At 40.3% G+C, this 6000-nt stretch overlaps 1 protein-coding gene across 4 annotated transcripts in view; it reads left to right on the top strand.

The window, feature by feature from the left end:
• Positions 1–526: 526 nt before the first annotated feature.
• tlcd3bb (TLC domain containing 3Bb) overlaps positions 527–6000 on the top strand; it is a 46233-nt gene continuing 40759 nt past the window's right edge. The window contains exon 1 of one of the 4 annotated variants that reach the window (XM_024387123.2): positions 527–902. The gene's annotated coding sequence lies outside the window, so the exon portion shown is untranslated. Of the gene's footprint in view, positions 903–924; positions 1044–6000 lie in introns of those variants that run through there. The other 3 variants (XM_024387116.2, XM_024387115.2, XM_024387121.2) reach the window with 3 other exon arrangements.

Below are 6000 nucleotides of genomic sequence, written 5' to 3'. Positions count from 1 at the left end.
TGCAAGATTGGAACCCCTGAGCTGACAAGGTGAAAAGGTGAAAGGTGAAAATCTGTCGTTCTGCCCCTGAACAAGGCTGTTAACCCACAGTTCCTAGGCAGTCATTGAAAATAAGAATGTGTTCTTAACTGACTTGCCTAGTTAAATAAAAGGTATACAATTTAAAAAATAATAATTTTTAATCGGAAATCGGCCACCAAAAATACTGATTTCCAATTGTTATGAAAACTTGAAATCGGCCCTAATTAATCGGCCATTCCGATTAATCAGTCGACCTCTAATCATAACTGTCCACGATTGGTAGTCCCATAGGGCAGCGCACAATTGGCCCAGCGTTGCTAGGGTTTGGCCGGGGTAGGCCGTCATTGTAAATAAGAATTTGTTCTGAACTAACTTGCCTAGTTAAATAAAGAAAAATTAAATCTAAAAACATTTTGTATGCGTCAACAAAAAAGGTCCAGCCCATCTGGCATTTGCCAGAATTGCTAGAAGGCCAATCCGCCCCTGAGCACTGTTGTTGCCAGACCACATTTATCTAGACTTGGCTATCTGCAAATCTAGGAGAGGCGGTTTTGTGTTATCCTAAAGCAATGTGCTAGTAGTCAACATCTGGGGTCAATTAGACTTTTTTTGTTTTACAGTTGCAAACCGTCATGTTGTCCAGCTGAGGTGCTAGAGCGTCCCCGGGCACAATCACTGGCTGGTCTAAATATTTTGGAAGGGGTAACTATCGGAATTTTGGAAGCCCTTGCACAGCACTTTTATTGTAAAATATACTTGTAGTCAAAAACTAACAGTTTGAACATGTGGATCATCCAAGCGGGCACCCCCGGGACTTCGCTAATCGCTTTTTCCAGGACACGAGTTTCGACAGGCCGCTGACCCGACTGCAAAATATCTATGTAAATCTCCCTAACTTCGTTCCATTCATTTCGATTTAACAAGCTAGCATGTTTGTGTTAGCCTAGTGGCTAGCTAGCGACCGCTACTGGGCCTTTTTGGCTAGGCCAGAACAGGAGTGAACTAACGTGAGCGGTCTAATGGTACTATAAGAATGAACGTTATCTACCTACCCATGTCATGCTAGCTAACTACTTGTCTTGGTTTTCAAACGTTCGTGGTGTTTTGGCTTAGCTAGCTAGTAATGTTGCTAACTGGTCAATGTTAGCTAGCTGCTAAATATTAGCTTTCTAGCTAGCCATTTTTTTTGTACTATTGCGATTCAATTTGTAGCCTTGGTTTTATACGTGTTCTATACAGAATGTGTATATAGTCGTTGAAATAACGTTAACTTTGCATACGTTATCTAGCCGGCTGTAAGACGTTAGCTCACTGCCTGATTTTGTCATTTGTGATTGAACGTCACTGCCAAAGATGTCACTTAAAAAAAAAAAAAATCAATGACTGTTCATTAGCTAGGTAGCTGTAACTAACGTTAGCCTGTGTGAACAAGTCCACTGATGCTACAGCAGGCTGGTCATGTTTTAGAAGTATTACATTTCTTTGTAAGCTCAAACTTGTGCAATAACCAAAATATGACTAGTTATCTAAATAACTGGTCAGCTAGCATACAATTAGTCTTATATGCATTTATTTCGATATGGAAAGATAGCGCATTGCGTATTTACAATGCACCAAAGTCTCGTCTTTAGCTAGCCAGCTAGCTAGCATTGCCCAACATGGTCTCAGTTATTCGTATGATTTGCGACGAGGTAAAGTTGGTTTTCTATTCACACATTCGGAAATTCATCAGACATTCATCAAAAGCCATTTAACATTAATAACTAATTCATTGATTGTCACAGAAACATAAAACTAGATATGGTTTATTCTATAAATGTCTAGCATACTTTTACAACTTTTGTTTTGAGTAAAAATTCCAGTTTGATTTGATGGAAGACGTGTGGTCAAAAGTTCTAACGAGTCTGTTATACCCTTTTTAGAAGGGGGCTGGCATAAAATTCTGCATCTTCAGTCATATTAAATTAGATTACAGGAAAAAACTACGGGATGAAGGGGTCAGGCCTGACAAACAAAGGAGACAGGTGGATGGATCAAGAGGACCAAGATGGACTTTCCACAGTGGAGATAAGGAAAACTAAGAGTGAACCATAACACACTACCTTTCAAAAGTTTGGGCTCACTTAGAAATGTCCTTGTTTTTGAAAGATTTTTTTTTTTTTGTCCATTAAAATAACATAAAATTGTTTGGAAATACAGTGTAGACATTGTTAATGTTGTAAATGACTATTGTAGCTGGAAACGGCTGATTTTTAATGGTATGTCTACGTAGGCGTACAGAGGCCCATTTTTCAGCAACCATCACTCCTGTGTTCCAATGGCACATTGTGGTAGCTAATCCAAGTTTATTGTTTTTTGTTTGTTTTTGTGTGTGAATTTTACCCCTTTTTCTCCCCAATTTCGTGGTATCCAATTGTTGTAGTAGCTACTATCTTGTCTCATCGCTACAACTCCCGTACAGGCTCGGGAGAGACGAAGGTTGAAAGTCATGCGTCCTCCGATACACAACCCAATCAGCCATACTGCTTATTAACACAGCTCGCACCGGTCGCGGCCGGTTACGACAGAGCCTGGGCGCGAACCCAGGGACTCTGATGGTACAGCTGGCGCTGCAGTACAGCGCCCTTAACCACTGCGCCACCCGGGAGGCCCTTAAAAGGCTAATTGATCATTAGAAAACCTGTTTGCAATTATGTTAGCAGCTGAAAACTGTTGTTCTGATTTAAAGAAGCAATAAAACAATAAAACTGTCCTTTAAATTAGTTGAGTATCTGGAGCATCAGCATTCGTTGGTTCGATTACAGGCTGAAACTGGCCAGAAACAAAGGACTTTCTTCTGAAACTCGTCAGTCTATTCTTGTTCTGAGAAATGAAATTGCCAAGAAACTGAAGATCTCGTACAACGCTGTGTACTACATCCTTCACAGACCAGCGCAAACTGGCTCTAACCAGAATAGAATGAGGAGTGGGAGGTCCCGGTGCAAGAGGACAAGTACATTAGAGTGTCTAGTTTGAGAAACAGACGCCTCACAAGTCCTCAACTGGCAGCTTCATTAAATAGTACCCGCAAAACACCAGTCTCAACGTCAACAGTGAAGAGGCGACCTTCCACTCCTCCTTCTATTCTGGTTAGCGCCACAGAGCTGTTCTGTGAAGGATGTAGTACACAGCGTTGTACGAGGTCTTCAGTTTCTTCCTAATTTCTCACATGGAATAGTCATTTCTCAGAACAAGAACAGACTGATGAGTTCCTGAAGAAAGTTCTTTGTTTCTGGCCACCTTGAGCCTGTAATCAAACCCACAAATGCTGATGCTCAAGATATTCAACTAGTCTAAAGAAGGCCGGTTTTATTGCTTCTTTTATCAGAACAACAGTTTTCAGCTGTGCTAACATAATTGCAAAAGGGCTTTCTAAACTTGGATTAGCTACCACAACGTGCCATTGGAACACAGGAGTGATGGTTGCTGATAATGGGCCTCTGTACGCCTATGTGGATATTCCATAAAAAACTTCAGTTTCCAGCTACAGTAGTCATTTACAACATTAACAATGTCTACATTGTATTTTTGATACATTTTAATGGACCAAAAAATAGCTTTTCTTTTAAAAACAAGGATGTTTCTAAGTGACCCCAAACTTTAGAATAGTAGTGTGTGTGTGTGTGTGTGTGTGTGTGTGTGTGTGTGTGTGTGTGTGTGTGTGTAATATATAAATTAGCATGGTATTGCAAGATACCAAAGGGTGGATAACAAAAAAAGCACTAATTTAAGAAGTGGACAGTACATGCTTTGTTTTTGGGCTAAACGTATACATTATGACTGCTTCTGAACTGTATGTGAACCCCTCTGTAATCTACTGGCCCTAACCATTTAAAAATTAGGACTTCAACCAGTCTGTCCCTATGCTATTTGCTCTCTTTCTCAAACTGCTAGCACAAAGCCTACGTGAAAATGATTTTTCACAAAACATCATGAAAAAAAATATCAACTGACCCAAATCACCTCTACATAATTCAGCAGAGAGGTGTGCAACTACCACACATTATACCAGTGGAGAAACTACATCACCTACATTCAGTTGAAGTCGGAGGTTTACATACACCTTAACCAAATACATTTAAACTCAGTTTTTCACAATTCCTGACATTTAATCCCATTTAAAATTCCCTGTTTTAGGTCAGTTAGGATTACCACTTCATTTTAAGAATGTAAAATGTCAGAGTAATAGTAGAGAGAATGATTTATGTATTTCAGCTTTTATTTCTTTCATCACATTCCCAGTGGGTCAGAAGTTTACATACACTCAATTAGTATTTGGTAGCATTGCCTTTAAATGGTTTAACTTGGGTCAAGTGTTTCGGGTAGCCTTCCACAAGCTTCCCACATAAGTAGGGTGAATTTTGGCCCATTCCTCCTGACAGAGCTGGTGTAACTGAGTCAGGTTTGTAGGCCTCCTTGCTTGCACATGCTTGCACATGCTTTTTCAGTTCTGCCCACACATTTTCTATGGGATTGAGGTCAGGGCTTTGTGATGGCCACTCCAATACCTTGACTTTGTTGTCCTTAAGCCATTTTGCCACAACTTGGTAAGTATGATTGGGGTCATTGTCCATTTGGAAGACCCATTTGCGACCAAGTTTTAACTTCCTGATTAATGTCTTGGCATGTTGCTTCAATATATCCACATAATTTTCCTCCCCCATGAAGCCAAAGCACGCCCACAACATGATGCTGCCACCCCTGTGCTTCACGTTTGGGATGGTGTTCTTCGGCTTGCAGGCCTCCCCCTTTTTCCTACAACCATAATGATGGTCATTATGGGCAAACGGTTCTATTTTTGTTTCATCAGACCAGAGGACATTTCTCCAAAAAGTCAGATCTTTGTCCCCATGTGCAGTTGCAAACCGTAGTCTGGCTTTTTTATGGTGGTTTTTGGAGCAGTGGCTTCTTCCTTGCTGAGCGGCCTTTCAGGTTATGTCGATTATAGGACTGGTTTTACTGTGGATATAGATACATTTTGTACCTGTTTCCTCCAACATCTTCACAAGGTCCTTTGCTGCTGTTCTGGGATTGTTTTGCACTTTTCGCACCAAAGTACGTTCATCTCTAGGAGACAGAACACGTCTCTTTCCTGAGCGGTATGATGGCTGCGTGGTCCCATGGTGTTTATACTTGCGTACTATTGTTTGTACAGATGAACGTGATACCTTCAGGCGTTTGGAAATTGCGCCCAAGGATGATCCAGACTTGTGGAGGTTTACAATTTATTTTCTGAGGTCTTGGCTGATTTCTTTTGATTTACCCATGGTGTCAAGCAAAGAGGCACTGAGTTTGAAGGTAGGCCTGGAAATACATCCACAGGTACACCTCCAATTGACTCAAATTATGTCAGTTAGCCTATCAGAAGCTTCTATAGCCATGACACCACTTTCGGGAATTTTCCACGCTGTTTAAAGGCACAGTCAACTTCGTGTATGTAAACGTCTGACCCACTGGAATTGTGATACAGTGAAATAATTTGTCTGTAAACAATTGTTGGAAAAAGGACTTGTGTCATGCTCAAAGTAGATGTCGTAACCGACTTGCCAGAACTATAGTTTCTTAACAAGAAATTTGTGTAGTGGTTGAAAAACAAGTTTTAATGACTCCAACCTAAGTGTATGTAAACTTCTGATGTCAACTGTAGGTATTATCATATCCCTTTCAATTCACATTCCTTGCAGAAAGAACTATTTGCAAACCTTTTTAAAATGTCCAGAAAAACGGTGGTCTTAGAAGGGTATTTATACTTTAAAATACATATTTTATGTGGATGAAAGAATTCTGCCAGTGTTTTAATGTCCTAGTTTCATATTTTATTTCTTTACCTCCAACTCTATATATCCAAGTGAGCTTATGAGGACCTTGGATCAGATTTACCATTCTACCCATTGATCATCGTATAACAGACACTGCTCAAAAGGAGTTGTTTGTGATATC

This window comes from Oncorhynchus tshawytscha, linkage group LG24 (genome assembly GCF_018296145.1).
Source record: "Oncorhynchus tshawytscha isolate Ot180627B linkage group LG24, Otsh_v2.0, whole genome shotgun sequence".
NCBI classification, from domain to species: Eukaryota; Metazoa; Chordata; class Actinopteri; order Salmoniformes; family Salmonidae; genus Oncorhynchus; species Oncorhynchus tshawytscha.
This window is presented reverse-complemented; position numbering and strand designations above follow the sequence as displayed.